The sequence below is a fragment of the Mytilus galloprovincialis genome, chromosome 2 (genome assembly GCF_965363235.1).
Source record: "Mytilus galloprovincialis chromosome 2, xbMytGall1.hap1.1, whole genome shotgun sequence".
NCBI lineage: Eukaryota > Metazoa > Mollusca > Bivalvia > Mytilida > Mytilidae > Mytilus > Mytilus galloprovincialis.
This window is the reverse complement of record NC_134839.1, coordinates 78,068,282-78,088,342: the sequence shown is the minus strand read 5'-3', so window position 1 is coordinate 78,088,342 and position 20,061 is coordinate 78,068,282. Positions and strand designations below refer to the sequence as shown.

The following is a 20,061-nucleotide window of genomic DNA, read 5'->3' as shown; positions in this document are numbered from 1 at the left end:
TCTCATAGAAAATGATGAAATCCTTAGCAGCCTCATATGGAAATACATCATGATGAGATCTAACTATTGTCCAAATAAGGTCATGATATCTTAAAAAACAACGAGGGGGGGCCATGTCGAAAAAAACCAATAAAAGGGAGATAACTTCTAAAGGGGATGATGAAATCCTACACAGCCTCATCTGGTAATACTTCATGATGAGGTCTACAGATGGTCCATATTTGGTCTTGATATTTCCAATAGAAACGAGGGGAGGCCATGTCAAACAAATGCTGGATGAAAAAAAAAAAAAAAAAAAAAAAAAAAAAAAAAAAAAAAAAACAGGAGAAAAACAATAAGGTCTTTCCTCGCGGAGAGGAAAGACCTTAACTAGTATCTCAATTGTTTGTAAAACAATTGAAAGGTCTTTCCTGTAAAAGTGATGTTTTCATATTGTACTTTGTACGACCTTTCGTTTGATATACGACAAGCATACCTTCTGAAACTTTTCGCTTTTTACACTTAATGACCTCATCCGCCTACATTTTTGAGATCAGAATTATGATATATAGAACAGAGTAGATGAGCTTTCACTTGATATGCGACAACACCATGTTCTAGAAAGTTTAATTTTTGCACTTAATTACCCTATCCAACTAATTTTTGGAGGTCGGGAATTTGATATTTCAAATGTACACATCATGACCTTTCATTTGATATACAACAACCCTACATTAAAAGAACATTTATTTTTTTGCACTCAATGACCCCATCCAACCTATTTTTTGGAAACGTCAATTTGAAATTTGAAATGTACGCTTTATGTTCTTTCATTTGATATGCGACAACCTTACCATCTGAGAAATTTGAATGTTTGCACTAAATGACCCCACCCGTCCCCCTGGGATGAAAAGGGGGTTTAAAATTTTCATTTTTAAGTAGAGTTTATTAAGACCTTCAATTTGATATATCAGATGACCCCATTTGACAAAGTTCAAATAATGATGCAATATCAACTATATAAATAGAAGTTATGAAACTTACAAAGTCAATGCAAAACTTGAAAATTTCAAATTGATTTTTTGGTGTTTTTTTCCATGGAATGTTTTTGGTATTTGGTCAAACATATAACTATGTCAACCTCTTCAATTTCTAAAACATTTTAAGTGGTAAGCTCTTGATGATTCAGAAATACATGCCTCCGCTCACAAAACTTCAAACTGCATTATCTCTAAAACGACAATAGATATCTCAAATCTGTTAAATGATAAATGATCTACAGTTGAAGGACAACATTATAGAAAAAGAATTGGGACAATTTCAAAGTTCACTAAGGTCACAATTAATCATCAAATATATGATGCAATACAAAACTTGAGAACCAGAAGTCGTAGAGACATGGGACTATCACCATTCAACTCAAGACCACATGACCTTTCAAATATCATAAGGTCAAGGTCATAGTATAATGTGAAGGTCAAGGTGAAATTTCATCATGACCTGACATTGACCTCAAATTGAAGGTCTTGAACTACTGATCATCTTTGAAGTTTATAGTAGGTTGATATCTGTTACCTTTAAAAAGATATACACACAATACTATACTTTTAAGAACCATCCCGTCGTAACTTTTGAACAGACAGTCGGACATTTTTGGGCTTCTTATATAAAATGTAGAGCTTGTCGAGAGGAACATTTTATACGCTGTATGTATGCAGCAAAGTCTTATAGTTTTCCTAATATGTAAGCTTGAAATTGCAGCGTAATTTTTTTTTGCACTCTGTGACCTTTGACCTTGGGTGCAAACTAAAAGTCACATGAACTTAAGATTATTGGTGTAGGTCCCAAGTCTCTACGACTTCTGGTTCTCGAAAAACAATTTTTTTTAAATTATGTACAATTTTTCAAGGGGAATAACTCCTTATAAGGGTTAATAACAAAATGATTGTACATGTTCATTAATATTGCCATCTGTTCCTGTACATGTTGCCGTTTTCAAATCGATTCTATCTCTTATACTTTTTGAGAAAAATGCAAAGGAAAGAAATTGTTTCAAGGGGATATAACTCTCATAGGGGACGATGAAATCCTATTCAGCCTCACATGGTAATACATCATGATGAGATCTACATTATGTCCAATTAAGGTCATGATATCTTTAAAACCAACGAGGGGGGGCCATGTTGAAAAATATCAATAAAAGGGAGATAACTCCTAAAGGGGATGATGAAATCCTTAACAGGGTCATTTGGTAATACATCTTGGTAAGGTCTAGCGATGGTCCATATTTGGTCTTAATAACTTCAACAGAAACAAGAGGCGGGCATGTCAAAAAAATGTTGGAAGAAAAAAAAGAAAAAGAAAAAACGGAAGAAAAACAATAAGGTCTTTCCCATGTAGGGGAAAGACCTTAAAAAAAAACATTAGAAAAACAATAAGGTCTTTCCCATGTAGGGGAAAGACCTTAAAAATTGTATCCACATGTCAAGTTAACACGAAAGTACGAATTGAGAGTGCTCACATAGCTAGTTTAAAGCTAAAACAATTAGAAATAATAAAAAATCATACATCAAAGATTACAATCAACTAATATACATCCCAGGGATTTAGTATTTTAACGTCATGCAAAGCCAAAGAAAACATGACTTGTGCAATGCCAAAAAGAAAGTATCGAAAGGCAGTAGTATAGTAGGAAGTTAGCATTTTATAAATGAGTATTATGTAATGCATAGATAGAGTAATCTCTTTATAGAGATGCATAGATAGAGTAATCTCGTTCGTCCCTCTTTTATAGAAAAGACACTCGAAGGTGTATTTATAACCCTCACTCCTCCCCCAAAAAATAAAATACCCTCCCCCCCCTAGAAAAAATCCAACCAAACATTTGAAAAGAATACAAATTAAGTTATGTTTTAATTTGCTCACATGTAACGAATATAAAAGTATGTAACTATGAGGTTCAAGGAAAAGCAACCAAAAGTATTAAAATTTCTAAATTTTTGAGATTTTTTCTTAGGATCTATTTTTTATAGTAAAAACGTAAACTCTCAAAAGCTACCACTGTAGAAGAATTTAAAAAAAATTTTCTATAGCATTACCATCACTCCTCTACCACATAGTTAACTGTTTGGTTGGAGAAACTTCATACAAAACGGTCTATAAGAACTTGAAGTTCATTTTAATGCTAGAAATAGGCATATTTCTTAACCTTTCATTTTCATGAAACGACACGGCATAAGAAAACACTTTTTAAATCTGTGTGAAAAGAATAACCACATCAGAACGGCCCTATACACAAAAAACATACCAGACAAACGAGAAACAGAAAATACTGATGTAAGAGTAATTGCGGTTACTGAAAGCTTTTTCAAAAACAAATCCAACGATAAATATCCATATTTTCCCAAACTAAAATTTCAATTTGATTAATATAAAGACGTCATAAACAGTCCGAGAAAAGCACGAACGTTTTCAATGCAAAAGTATCAACAAGATGTAAGACAAAACCAAAAAAGTTCATTACAGTATAGCTAATTTAGTATAAAGAAAAGGTTTAAAGTAATTAGCGGTATCGAAATCCTTTACTCTTCTGTTTTTTTAATATAAGATGCGTAGTCTGTCTAGAATTTAGACACGACATTTAAATGTCAGTCATAAATTGTTAATGTCTTATCAACACTCTATAAATGTTTATTCTGAATCAACACGATGCAATTAATTCTTTCTCCAAACAGAATCAGTATAAAAAGTTCATTACTTCATCAACATCCTTCACGCGAGTGAAGCTGAAAAAACTCTCAAATTAATTAACTCGATTATTTTAATATGCGCTAATACAAAAAAAAGAAGGCGCTTTCTTCAATTTTAGTAGGGGAAATAATCACAAAAAGATAAATTGTAGATAAAGACATCATAGAACACTCATAAGAAACCGAGATTGAACCATCATGTATGTAGTTTTGCTAGCCAATACATACTGGCTTTCAAATGTTCCAAAGAGACATAAAGATGTGGGAATCATATATGTGTCTACTTCTTAATTATTAGCAAAACATGAAAATTAGAAGAACGTTTATTTTCGTGTGGTAATCTATTGTAACTTTCTTAGGTGAAACAGTAAGTTTACACTATTAACATGACTGAACGTCACTCTGAAATATGATATCTGCCATATTTGTGAATGTAAAAATAATAAAAAGAAAACTACTATAACAATATTATGATTAAAGGATATAGTTTGTATGAAAGGTTAAAATTAACAATATCTGTATTTTGATAAAAAGTTTTTGCACATCATTTGTAAAAAAATACTGTATGCACTTCTCCCTTGAATTTCAAGCACCGGTTGGACATTGGACCTGTTAATTAACTTGATAAAGAAAATAGCTTAACGACATCATTTGGTAAATATCATCAGACTTGGTCGTACCTTATTTTTTTTAAGTCATTAAAGTCTTCTTTACGAATTCTAGAAAGAAAACCAGGTATTAGGAATAGGACTTGGAAACAATTATAATATGACACTTACACAAGGGTTAATCCTTTATGTACACAAATGTCGTATAAAAGAATGGTTATATTACTGAGTTTGTCAAATGCACTACGAAATATGTTCCGCAATAATTAACGTTGATGTATTCAAAACGGGGCTTATAAAACTCCCTACTTAAGGGGTGGTATTATTCCGATGTTGATAATCATTGCAATAATTGGTCAATATTTTAATAAAAGACTTGGCCAAACATAAAAAAACCTCCAAGTATTAAGAAGTAAAAAAATATAATTTTAAAACATTTCTTTTCCAATAAAAGCGTTTTCCGAAACCGGAATCAATATCTGATAGATTTTGTTTTATGGACAACTTCTTTGTTATCTTTGCAGGACATGATTATCAAAATACAATTTACAGTTATTACGACTAGGAGCCAACTAGTCTTCCTTGCATCGGACATACTTCATACAAGGACTTACAAAAGAAAGTATTAAAAAGGTAGCATTATTATTTAACAACATGTTACGATATTAAGATAGTGACGGTCACATAATAAAAGTTCAGTTAGGTGACTTTATTTATTGCATTGCAATTGAAATAAAGCCATCTGTACTTCGACAATATGGGCTGGTTAAAAGCTTATCGAAAGGACAAAAGAAGGAAGAAAGATACCAGAGGGACAGTCAAACTCATAGATAGAAAATGAACTGACAACGCCATGTCTAAAAATAAAAAAAGACCAAATAGACAAATACTAGTACAGAAGACACAACATAGAAAATCAAATACTAAGCAACACGAATCCCACAATAAACTGGGGTGCTCTCAGGTGCTTCGGAAGGGAAAGCATACCTTGCTCCACAATGAGGCATCCATCGTATGCGTGTTGCTCGTGTTATTACAAACTCGGTAAATAGTCTAATGATAGGGATGATATCAACTTATATAAAAAAATATTATTCTCAGATTGATTTTTCTTAATCGTTAATTACCTGTCCACAAAACTTATTTTCTACCCCAGTAAAAGAAAGTCAAAGGATAAAAAGACCGAACTCCAAGGAAAATTCAAAACGCAAATTATTCCCTTATCACATGGCAAAATCAAAAGCGGAAACGCATCATACAGATGGATAACAACTGTCATATGTCTATCTTGGAACATGCATTTTCATATGTAGAAAATGGTAGATTAAACCTGAATTTATAGCTAGCTGAACCTTTCATTTTTATGTCAGCCGCATAAAATTCCACCATATTGACTAGGAAACAAACAGCGTTTGTGTAAACAAAACTAACAAACATAATAGATAAAAATGTAAAAAATAGGTGTACATCAGTCAATATTGTGTAATCTTAATAACAATAAACAACTAAATATACCAACAGCAAAAAAGCCCAAGGCATATAGAAAAAGTACATAAGCAAAAACGAAAGACAAAAATACAAAAGTTTACCATAGAACAATAAAAAATGACGGGATGCATAAGTACCGAGCCACATCAAATGGATAAATATGTAATACTAAAAATAGACTTAACAGTAAAAGTAAAAGACAAAGGAAAGAGTACTATACCACGTTATCAAAATGATGAACAACGTCAGCGCCTAGAATCTATACTTCTGGAGACCATCCTGTATTATAAGTTGATGCTGAATATTCATCAACAAGGAACATGAAATTTGTTTTAGAAATAAGATCGAGATGTTATTATAGATTAATTTAGCTTCTGATGTTGCAGCATTGAATTTACAAGAAATCAAGCATTCATAGTTATGTTTGAATCTGAATATTGTTTTGTTTCGAAAACAAGGAACGGATATAAAATCATTTAATTCGTGTTTATTTAAATTTGTAACAGTTATATAACAAAAAAATGCCATCAAGTACAATTTAATTATTTAAATAAAATGCGTTTTGGGTCTAACATTTCCATTCATACCAACTAACATAAAGCACGACTTCAAAACAAAAGCATTCAAATGCATATACGAATAGGTAAGTTAATCAGCGGATTTTCCAACCATCAAGTTTTATACCTGAATAAACACAAACATAACACCTTTGAAAAAATTTGTAATCGTAGTCATTAGTTGGTTAATGTTTTCGTCGTTCTGAAAGTCTGAAACAACGATTATCGATTGAACTTTTTTTATTATTTCAATAATTTGCATTTGGAAGCTCATTGAACAATCCTTGCCATTAACTTGTCGTTTTTGTATCGGTTGACAGAATACGAATTAGCGCATTTAAATCAAGTTTCAAATATAAAATGGGTTTCATGTTTTACTATCACAAGCCAATAATAAAACTTTCGATCTCTAGTTTTAATGCTATAATTTGAATATATCCTCATATAGAGAAATCTCAGTATTAAGGTGGTATGGGAGTCTAAAATAAAAATGATAGAATTTGTTCATACTTTGCCAAAACGTTGTATCTATTGATATATGTTCAAAAAATATAATAAAAATGATAGGTCAAAGCTATAGGTTGTGATAAAATGACACATTTTGTATGGATTATACAGGAAAAAAAAACCCATTTGGTGATTACACACTAAACAAAATGACAGAATTGTAAAATAAATTAGGAAAAAATAGCTTTCAGACAATGCTTTGGGAATATCAAAAGAAAAGATAAGGTCATCGTACGTTTTTTCCGGCTAAAACACAAAATAGGAAAATTCGATGTAGAATCCTTCAGAAAATTCACTGTTTTAGAATTACCTCCCCTTAAAATGCCAATTCATTTTTTTTAAAAACAACAAAAATAATCAACACTTGTAAAAATATTAATATTTATAAGTTATATTCTTATAAATTGGTTCTTTCAAATGAAAATGCACATTAAATATCTGCATTCCTGTATCAAATTTTCCTAACTTGATAGAAAATGTGGACCTTCGGTTCTCTGTTTTTTTTACAATCCAAGATGGCGGAAGACACCCATACCATCTTAAGGAGAAAAGGGAAATAGTCTACCTTCAATTAGACTGTCATCAACGACGTCAGTTTTAAATCTTTTAAACCTTTTTTTGTATGGTGAACACTGATAAAGACATTTAAGCTTGTATATTTGTTAACTTTTGAGGTGAATGTCGACATTTGTGTGTTTTGTAAAGAATATTACCATAAAATATTGGATGTGAAATACCTGAACGTATAAGATGTCTGAATGCTGATTTATATTCACAAAGGATGTAATTGTACCAATGATAAAATTTAGTAAATGTTTTTACTAGTTGGTGATATCAGTTATACAAAGATTCCTTTCGTTAACAGCAAATACGTTTTTACACCAACGAGTTAATGGAACAAATTCAGATATAAATATAAATATAAGATGGTGAAAAGGGAACGTCAACATCTAAAAATGGATAATTAACAATAGGAAATGAATAATTATCTCTTTTTAGCATAAATTTTGGTATTAAGCTTCCTGTTCAAGATACAGATACCAAGATACAGGAAAGGGCAGTGGTCATTGTTAGTGTTAGTTTTATTTAAAGTCAGTTCCATATGATAAAATACCTTTAGTGTACATTCTGAAGGCGTCATTATTAAGAGCCAATATATCATCCAAATATCTAGAAGTGTTAACAAATTTTCGAATCAGATGTTGTTTCGATTGGTCTTTGGTGATTTTTGTCATAAATTGTAACTCATAACAATACAGAAACAGGTATGCATTTCAATACTCTGCATTGGGTAGCTAATGAAACAATCCTTGCAACTAACTTGTCGTTATGGCATCGTTTGACAGAATACGAATAAACGCTAAAACAAGTTTTAAATATAAAAGGGGTTTCATTTTCTACTATCACAAGTCAATAATAAAACTTTCGATCTCTTCTTTTCAAGCTTTAATTTGATTATACCCTCATTTCGAGAATTTTTTAGTGTTCAGGAGAAAAGGGAAATAGTATACTTTCAATTAGACTGTCACCAACGACTCCATTATTTTTTAACTGAAATCTTGGTTTGATATGGTAAACACTGATAAATTCATTAAAGCTTGTTGATCGGTAAAACATTTCGGAATAACATAATAACTTATCTCCAAACGCGGTTTGAATTAAATGGTGTAGCTGACATGAAAGTCCAACATCTCCTAAAAAGTCTCTGTTAAAGAAAGCGTTAATTAATACTTGAGGGCTGGAAATGTGGGGCCAAAGATACCAGAGGGACAGTCAAACTCATAAATCGAAAACAAATAGACAGTACCAAGCCTAAAAAAGACAGACAAACAATAGTACACAGAATACAACATAGAAACTATAAACTAATGTCTCATTGAATAAGTCACATTAAAGGGTAAGTTTATATCATTAACAGTTTTGTTCTCTACTCTACTGCACCTTTAATCGCCACAATGCCATTTCATCTGTTGACAAAACAGATTTCAGTATTATGTTTGTGTTTAAGGTCTCTCAATACATCTGGACTCGGTTGTTTATCGTTTTGTAACATTTGTAACCTAAGATTAAATATGATAACCGTTAATTGAAAAGAGCCCTAGGTTATTTTCTGTTAAAAAAATAACTATGGGTTTCATTTATTAAAAGCAAATTGGTCCCGGGTTAGAAAACATTTCAAATGTGTAGATTGTAAAACATCGGTTGACAGGGAATGGAGGAATGAATGAATTGGATAGTTTGAAAATGATTCATGTCAGATATGGCTGAGTTGTATAGGTTTTTAACTTAACAAATGGTCGTTTGAAAAATCTGATCGCATGATGTATTTCAAGAATTGTTACAACATCTATGTACGTTTTGGCATTTAAAAGTTTATCGGCATGAGTTAAGTATTTCTATGGGCACTAATTGCGCCCTTGATTAACAGACTGGTCGATCTGATAAATCCGTTAGATATATCCATTCTTAAAATTACAAAGAGGCAGGGCCAATTTGCCGGGGATTTTTTTCATTGAAGGGCAAATTTCAAAAAGTGCCGACAGTGAAAAAATTACTTTTAAAAACAAAAAATAAAAATGCTTTTTGATCAATATCTCGATTTACATATAGTATGATATGTGTGATCAATAGTTAATTTAACCCTCAAAAAGGATGAAAGTCCAATATCCGGATTTTCGGGTGTTTTATGTGGAAAACAAGGAATCCCACCTGAAGGACATTTCAAACCAAACAAAAGTTATGCTTTTTATGACTGTTGTTATTCATACTACATTTTCCCTCAAAAATGAAATTGGTTTAGTGTGTCCTTATTACATAAAAAACAACTTTTTAAAGAAAAAAATTTAACATTGATAAATTGTACCGATATAGCTTTTTTATTAGAGTCTCAATGATAAGCATCGCCGTAACTCCATCAGTAGAGCACAGAACTACTAATAAATGATGATTTTGGAGAAATAGTTCGAATCTCGCTCAGAATACCTGATTTTTTTGTGATGTTATATTAAATTCTAAAGTTTCTATCATATTTTTTCGGATGTTTGCTTAATTCATAGAGTAATTCTGGCAATCCTATGACTGTCAATACTCTTGAATTACTTTCTATTCATGTGTTTACATTTATTACATATATTCAAGGGACAACTGCCGTCAAACTGATGTAGGTGCCTGTACATAGCCAATAACACGAGAATTACTTCTATAGAAATAAAGCCTACATGTTACGGGTGTAATATACACATAACTTAAAATAAAATACAAGTTTCAAAACAATAAAACACAATTTTTCGAAACTTTTTTGAACATGGTATTATATGTTACAAATGCAGTCAACAACAATTTTGTCGCCAAATCACAAACTGTATAGATACTAGTACTGAAATGTTTACCACCATCCCTACACCGGTACCTAAGTCATCAGAAAATAAAACAACACAACAGAACAAATCAGTTACACTACAAATCGTGATTGTAGGTAAAACATCAAGAAGTTGTTGCATCTGTATCACAACGAAGGGCCGATTTGTTAAAATGACAGAACAGGCAATATAACATGTGTAAGTAACACAGGATAATCTATGAACAACTGATGTAAGTTGTTCTCCGGTATAAATATATACATGTATTACCTTACCTTATCTTATCTTATAGACGATAAAACCTTAAAAGACCATGACAAATACAGATATACATATATTCAGAATGAGAAAATCACGATTTGAATTTGTTCGATATTATTTGGCTCCTTGACAGGTTACGTGGTATGGCACCTTGCTTAAAGGATGTTAATAATAAAATAAAATCAATATTAAAAAATCAAGTCATGGCCTTGTTTTTGTAGGAACACCTGTTCAAGGTATGAAAATAGATGATGTGACGTATTTTTATGTACTATAATTCGCATCTATCGGGCTATTTAAAACATGATTTACCTGTCTTATCGAATGAAACAAATTGCCGGCAAATTGGCTCTACCTCTTTAATACTGCTTAAAAGATCTCTGCATATTGTTTTACTGGAATACATGATGCTTTTTTATCATTTAATTAAAACCGAAATGAATGTTATTTTTATAAACATATGAACATCATTGTTCAACAATTTGATATATTAAAATTGAGAACGGAAATAGGCAATACGTCAAAGGGACAACATCCCGACAAAAGAGAAGATAACAGCAGAAGACCAACAATGTGTTTTCAACGCAACGAGAAAATCCCCCACCCGGAGTTGGGACTCAGTAGGCCGGAAATAAAAATATGAAGTTCATGATCAGGAAACTCAAAAGCATAAATATGAACTAATATTAAAAAAAATACAAGACTAACAAATGCCAGACGCTCCTGACGGGCGCAAAAATGCGACAGGCTTCAACATGATTTGTAATATATTAACCCTTCTCTATACCTCTAGCTAATGTATAACATAGAAACAAACAGCAATACACACAGTTAAACGTAGTTTAAAAGAAGTCCAGGTCCAATTGACATAGTTTTTTTGTTCGTTGTTACTAAAAAATGACACAAAAGAGCTTGAACATATATATTTACATTCTGACTTTTTAAACACCCATTTAATGAGTTGTGTGATTTTTTAAAAAAGATTATGAGGCAAAGTTGTATAAGGTAGAACACGAAGTTTTATCGAGCACCAATTTTATAATTTTATTGTTGATATTCACCCCACATGTACCAAGTTTAAGATTTGTTTTATTGATAAACAAGATTTCTTGGTGTTCCTAAACGAAAGGTTATACAGACAGAAGAAGAACTATACTTAAAAACACAATTATTTACATTAATTTACCTGTGTATAACTTTGATATTGCAAATGGCGTAATGTTTTTTTCAAAGTTGATGTTTTGCTGAAATTGTTTAGCATTTCACTGCGGTATAATACTTTCATTTTAAAGTCATATGAAACGAGTGAGTGGTGAAAATTAATGTTTATATAATTCTTGCACCAATGCATGTATATATCATAAACTTAGTCCTCTGAGCACGATTTTCTCATTTTTTACGCAAATATATCGTATGATCGTCAATTTTGTTCTCTCTGTCTGTTATGATTTAACAAATATGGCTGCTCATTAAATGCCGTGTTTTGAAGCCGAAGTTTACCGATTGTCACCTTATAGTAAACAAATAACAAAAAGCACGGGTATTGAGAACGTATTTAACATGTACAATCAGATAACTGTTTATTTTAATGACAGATCCATGCGTATTGCGATCACCGGATTTTAACGAAGAAGGTTACGCTCAGGTCACTATGCATACGGAAAATATGTCGACGAATTGCTTCCTGGAAGGAAGCAATTAAAGATAAGTAAACTTCTTCTAAATCTAAGTACATAAGTTGTATAATGAAACTATCCATTTACATGCATATTTTTTTTTAATTTGAGGTTTCTTATGACTTTAATTATTCATCCCTTATTTTTATAAACTTTGTATTTACATTGTATGATAGATCAAATTTACTCGTTCAGGGTATGTTTAGTTGTGTTACTACGTCTTTTGATTGAGTTAAGCCATTCCAATTGATATTTAATTGTGTGTCTTTCTATGTTGTGATGTTACACTATTATTTCACATAAGGGTTAAGGTTTGGTACCATTACAACGTTTAAATACGCTGCATTTGTTTGCACTTTTCCTAAGTCAGGAATCTGATGTTCAGTAGTTGTCGTTTGTCGATAAATAAGCGTTTCTCGTTTCTCATTTTATATAGATTAGACCGTTGGTTTTCCCGTTTGAATGGTTTTACACTAGCTTTTAGGGGCCCTTTAAAGACGAAACACGCGTCTGGCATATTAAATTATTATCCTTGTACCTATGATAATTTATTATCGGTGTGAGCCAAGGTTTCGTGTTGAAGACCGTATCTTGACCTATAATGGTTTACTTTTATAAATTGTGACTTTGAAGGAGAGTTGTCTCATTTGCACTCATACCGCATCTCCTTACATCTATAGAAAAAAGCAAAACTTTGAACAGATTCGATATCACCAATATAAGAAAGCAATTTATCAAGTACTTCTAACAAATTTGCGAAATTGCAAAAGAATTAATTCAACTATTTTCAAAGGCCCTTTATGAACAATGTATTACAAGGTTTTTGATTGTACCAAGTGTATAAGTAAGTAGAATAGATGTCAAGTAGTGGAACAATGGCTTGAAAACGTAAAATCTATATTGGTATTTTGAACTGGGCCATAAGTGTTTTCGGCATTACTGCAATTTCATGACTTAGGTGTGTTGTCACTGATATTTGCATCTTTATACACTTCGCTGTCATTAAGCACATATTTCCGAGAAGATTTGCGTAACCATAACAAATTAGAGGGAGTACAGGGTCGTGTTCAATATCGTAGCAGCTACGTAGATTATTGATTATTTACGTTAATTTTTGTTATTCGATTCATGCACTATTGTTAAATCTGTCAAAACATTATATGTAATTATCCATAACATACTTAACATGACCTGAACTAAAAATGTCAATTTTTAGATTAAAAACGAAATCATTCAAACTTATAAATTGTATCCGTATGTTCATGATTACCACGTAATAACAATACTGCACCAATTTAACTGCACTAGATGTGAATTTCGAAAATTAATGTTTACATTATATATCAAAATATTTCCTTTGATTGATACTTTAAATTTAACTAAAAAGATGAGAAGTATGTAAAATCATAAAATAAAACATAGGTTAAAATGCCAAAATAGGGTTGAAAGATATCAGAGGGACATTCAAACTCATAAGTCGAAAATAAACTGACAAAGCCATGGGAAAAATAAGTCAAAGACAAACAGACATAAATAAGTATTCCAGTCAGGAATACAACAGTTGTTATCCCTCCGTTTGATGTGCTTATGCTTTTCATTTTGACATTTGATTAGGGACTTTCCATTTTGAATATTCCTCGGAGTTCAGTATTTTTGTGATCTTACCTTTTTACACGAAAAACACAAAATACATAAAACACAAAATAGACAACTGAAAACCAAGCAACACAACTCCACCAAAAATATGGGTGATCTCAGGTGACGGAATGGTAAGCGAATCCTGCACCTCATGTGGCTTCCTTTTTGTTGGTTAAGTTAGTACGAACTCGGTGACAGGTCTAATTAGGTAGGTCATATTCGTAAAAAGAGGACGGGGTTGCATTTACGACACGAGGAGGGTATCCGCTATCATCTTTAGAACTGTCAACCAACTCGTGATGGCATCCGTAAAAATTACGATTGGATGATTTCAACTTCACCATTTCAAACTCTTGGTTTAATAACTTCAATATGAGCAGCAACACTCTTTCAAGGAAATCATTATAGGACATACAAGCCCGGAGATATCGTATCAATTGGGAGATATATACTTCGTATTCAGGGAATACTACTACATTAAAACGAAAATGAATTAATGACAGTTGATCGGATCTGATATACACATAGTTAATTTTCCGGCTTTTAATGACTTATCCTGAACTTATCATGAACGAGAAATATCTGTAATTCTTTATCTCATTTAAACCAATGGCTGTTGATGATTCTCAGCCGCATAATAAAGTAACCAATCACTGACCAGTAAATATTTCAAGATTGCGTGTATGTCTACTGAAACTAATAGTTCTGCACGGTGATGCGAAGCAATAAAAGAACAAGTCGACAAGTAGAGGGGCACAGTTGGTTTCAATAGGAATGCTGATTGGTTGTTGAAAGTAACCGTCCTTAAAACGAAATACATATGTTGTCAGTCAGAAAATCAAGTATTTTAATAATGTCAGTTTCAAAGAATATTTTGCTTCAATCAGAGTAATTTTTTTAAAAGTAAGATTTATCCCTCCGTAAGACAAGATACTTGTTTGAACGTTTGGAAGTCTATTTTTATGAAAAAAAAGCAATACCAGCTCTTTCAATTTGACTTTTATTTTTGAATGGGATATACTTGTGTAAAGTGTAGAAATGTCAAATGTTTTAATCCTAATGCAAGATGAAAGTATATATTCTAAAAGGTCTTTAGAATTTTTCAACATCTGATTTACGCCATATTGAACAGCATATGACAATGACTTTGAATACCGACCTTGACTGCTGATAAAATTGATGTAAATAATAATTTTAAAAAAAAGTTTCGTGAAGCACTTGGAAGACCCTGATATTCGAAAAAGTTGCAGCAAAAACTTTTTTTATTTTGTAATTCTACTTAAAGGTTTTTTTATTCATTTTTGCAGATGTGAAAATGTAGCTTGTCTTTTTACAATTCACATTATTTTTGCTGGATTATCACGATTCGAATTGTTGCTCATATAATTTTTTATCATCATCTGAAATATTTTTATTGTACTTATTTCGAAACTGACTTTGGTAAAGAACAAGTCTTTTATTGGTGTTGTCAATATGTAAGTTCATCAACGGATTAATAAGATACCTTAATGCGATGATAATTTCATCATATACAACAGGAAACGTTGAAAAAGATAAGCCACCTATCTAAACAAACGAAAGATTGACAACTACAACATACATAACAATAAATGTTATCACCTAACAGTATTGATTTCTGAAATAACAACGCAGATCATCCTCCAAGCAATCGAATGTGTCACGTATGTGAATAGAGACTGGTAATAAACTTGAAATTATAACCATTATAATATGAAATTTATTATTGATTTAAGGTTCATTAAGGAATAGGTTGTAATTCCAATTAATCTACAATTCAATTTAAGCAATACTTTGCAATTCTCAACATGAAGTATTACGACACTAGCTTCTAATAAGTTTCCTGAATACAAGTTGTGTTGATATGCTTCATTACGTTAGAAATTCAAAAGTTACGTAAACTGTTACCTTAGGTTGATCCTGACACTCGGTATTTACCTACAATCACACTATAACGTATTTTATCCTAAACATAAAGTCTGTCGTATTTATCAAATAGTAGTTATCACAGGTCATAAGGGAAAATTATTATGTTGTATATATGTAAGTGTCATGCCTCAAATCTCTGTCCAATCCTTGGATTTGACTCCTGTGACGTAAAAGACTCAAAGCTGTGGTTATTTTTCAAGCATCAAATATATGTCATTTCGTCTTAATTTATCCTGTGACATTATGACACTCAAATGTGTTGCCCTTTGATTATTTAAACACAGAAAGGGTTCGACTCATGGATTGAAACAAATCACGCATTCCAAAAAACAAAAAAAAACCAAAAACTTATTTTACGGTTAGCCTTAGATAAAGGCAACAGTAGTATACCGCTGTTCAAAATTCATAAATCGATAGAGAAAAAAAAAAAAAACAAATCCAGGTTACAAACTAAATCTGAGGGAAACGTATATAAGAGAACTCCGACACAATAGAGACACAACACCGAAATGTAACACACACAGAAACGAACTATAATGTAACAATGGCCATTTTCCTGACTTGGTACAGGGCATTTTATGAAAAAATGGTGGGTTGAACCTGCTGTTGTGGCATGCCAAACCTCCCGCTTTAATGGCAGTGTTAATTATAACATTAAAATGACAACATTACACGGCAGGGTTAATATAAATTAACAGATAAATGGGAGAAAATATAGGACAGAGAAACAAACGAATAATAGCCATCAAAAGGTAACAGGTTAAAACTATTTTTAAACGCCAGACGCGCGCTACGTCCACACAAAATTATGCTCAGATGTAAAAAGTTTGAAAGCCATTACAACTACAAAGTTGAAGATCGCCGAGGACCAAAAGTTCCAAAAAGTTGTGAGGCTAGGTTTATCCGCCTGGGACAAAAACATCATTATTATCAAGAATAATACATAGTTTTGCAAACAGTAAATTTTATAAAATGACTATATAATCGATATACATGATTAGAATATAAACGAATACATTACAAAATCACAGCCCTGTTAGCCATAGTCAATGCAACGCCCAAAGTGACATCACATATACATTTTTAAAACGTGATCCGAAAATTAAGAAAGAATTTGGATGAAATTCAAGATTAGATTTGTATGTCTTATCTAACTGATATTAATAACAGTGAAAACTATAATACTAATGAGATTTAATTGTAGTAGTAATTAGATAATTAATTGTATTATCTAGCTTTGTGGGTGTTTCTTCTGATCAAACTTAAAGACTTCTTTTAACTTATTTGCCAAACTAATGAAAGATAAAAAGTAAAAGTTTGTATATGCAAATGACTGTAAGCGCCTTTTTAAAGGGACGAACAAGGTGTTCCTGATTTCCATTTTCTGATTTGAATTTTCCTCGGAGTTCAATATTTTTGTTTTAACAACCTTATAATTTTTTTAATTTAATATAAGACATTTTCAAAAACTCATGTGCCCACACAAGGAATTGTATTTTATCAAGAAGAAACATTTCATCAGATTAACTCTATAAAATCTTATTTATCGACCACAAGATGGGTCATACTGTCGATTCATTTGTTTTCGAGGGTCTAATTTTCGTGGATTGAGAACTATTTGCATTTATGTGGATACTTTATTTCGTGGTTTTCCAAAAGGCTGCATTTAATCATACAGAAAATTTCCATTTGTTGAATATTTAAATTCATGGTTTCCCTGTCCCAACGTAATCCGCAAAGATTGGTATCCAACGAATAATAATGTCTCCTCAGTTTTTGATAATGGTAACCTTTATCAATTAAGGAGAACATAAATACTAGTGAGCTTTTCTTAAATTTTATCGGAGAAAAAAATTAAAGAATTTTCATTTTGAATTGACTTAATAAAATAGATCTTAAACATTGAACTTAATTTATTTCCTTTGTTGTTTTTACATTGCTTCTATATAAGATGTACAACTCTTAAGAGTTATTGCATTCTCTCCAAATAAGTTCTTTTCAAACATAAAAGAGAAAATTATTATTATCAAAAGTTTTACTGGAAAAAGGAACTGAAACGAAAGAGTTGGGATATATTAAACAGCAAAAAAGGCACACATGAACATCACCGGCCTAAATAAAATATACAAGGGCAACAGCAACAACACAAAGGTGAAACAACTGACATCTAGGATTACACAAATGCTAAATAGATATAGCTTTACAATATGTCAAACTCTTTATCACCCATAGACTAGAACGTTTGAAAATAAATTAAACAGCATTTTTTTTCAAGAAAGAAACACAGTTTTGAGCGTGGATATCGTATTATATTTTTGTTTAAAAAAAACTCTTTTATATTTTGGTAAAAGAAAAAGAAAAACCTGATTAGAGTTTTGCTGCTGATTCAAATTCTTTCTTGTTGTTCTTTGTGAAGATTTAAAAAGTTCCAGTCGTCAAGGTGTGTGGTACTCGTCTTACACGTATTTGTTCTTTTTATTTACTTTTTATACTTAAAAATACTACAATTGTAAATGAAATAAATCATATGAAAGGCAAATCTCATTATAACTAAAATTTAAAAAAAGCACAAAAGATAGTTACCAGTGTTTTCCAATAGATGCCTATAAATCCTATACTTCCTTCCACAATATTATTCTCTGAACAAATATTTTCCGAAGCTTTGATATCATACTCAATTCACCAATAAGCTTTAATACTTTTTTCGATTTTTTTTCCGGGAAACATATAAATCCTTAGAATATTAAGTTTTAATCCCCGTTAACAATAGTACATTAATCTATGCTTCTTCTCAAAGTGTTTTTATCTGGACTCGGAGCCAATCAAATTCCGACATAAAACAAGGAGACTGCAATGATTGAAATTGACTGTATGCAGACTGCTTTAGATTATAGATGTAGTATTAGTAATGTTTCCTTGGAATAATCACGCGGAAACAGAATGGTTTTATTTGACTGTTTGGAAAATATGCCCACTTGAAATTTAAGTATTCTTAATAATTTAACACTTAATACACAAGACACATAATTTTCTGTTTTAAACAGAAAAAAAATGTTAAACTTAATGGATATTTCGTTTTAAATATGGAAAACCTTATAGTTATAGCATTTATATAATGGAAGTCATCAATAAATCATTTTTTATTAATAACTTTTATTATTTTGTTGATGAAATTTAAATTTTTAATGAATTATATAGCTTGAAGTTAAGCAGTGTTGTATTTACTTCTAATCCGTTAAACGAAATGCTACGTTGAATATTTTTGAAAAGTAACATTTATTGAATATTAATAATTATTTGATATGACTTGCATTTCGTTTTCAGGTTTCTTTTCATTCCAACAGTGCATGTGGTTGAATTCCACCTGAGTGACACGAATACTAATAAATCTATTGGATTGATGGATTGCAATTCAGTTATGTCTCACTTTACCTCAGAGTTGTATCGACTGATAACACCAGAAAATTAGATTGAAATGATAGTTAAACCAGTTAACATTAAAATTATTTATCAAAGGCAAAAGTAAAGGGCCAACCATATTGATCTTTTATTTTTAAGTTCACAGTTTTGATTTTGTGTAATGGTCAACTAAATTCATAAAAGTTATAATTTTAGTTGCAAATTTAATATGGTCATTTTTATAAATTTCCTGTTTACAAAAGTATGATTTTTTTCTAAATACTAAGGATTTTCTTACCGAGTCATAGAGTACCTTAGCCGTATTGGCATAGTTTTCTTGGAATTTCGGGTTCTCAATGCTCTTCAACTTTGTACTTGTTTGGCTTTATAAAAATTTTGATCTAAGCGTCACTGACGAGTCTTATGTAGACGAAACGCACGTCTTGCGTATCAAATTATAAGCCTGGTACATTGATAACTATACACATAAAGGAAGTAATAATTTAAACAGAAAAGGGTTAAGATCTAAAAGATGTAGAGACAATCAAACATTGATATTATTTTCAATTCGTAAAATTATTTTTGCGCGCAATCATGACTACGGTTATTCCAGAACAAGTGTTGAGCACATTTAATAATTTAAATCATAAATTTGTTTTACTGTCGCATCACATATACGCGTTTTGCAGGGCTTTCAGTTCCCCATGGTAGTACTATAATCCTCACAGATAACAAGCGTTTGGTATTGGTATTAATTTAAATAATGTATTTTAATTCTAAATTTCTATTTCATAAACTTTTGGTCATAATGCCATTGTGTTAAAATTTAGGGTTTTTTTTTAGTGTAAAACTGCAATTTTGGAAAGATTTTGGCCAATATTTGGTATTTGTTC

General features: G+C 31.2%; 1 protein-coding gene across 1 annotated transcript in view; it reads right to left on the bottom strand.

Moving 5' to 3' along the window:
- Positions 1–18,734, bottom strand: part of LOC143064466 (uncharacterized) — a 50,476-nt gene extending 31,742 nt beyond the window's left edge. The window contains exon 1 of the mRNA XM_076237303.1: positions 18,353–18,734. The gene's annotated coding sequence lies outside the window, so the exon portion shown is untranslated. The remainder of the gene's footprint in view (positions 1–18,352) is intronic.
- Positions 18,735–20,061: the final 1,327 nt, after the last annotated feature.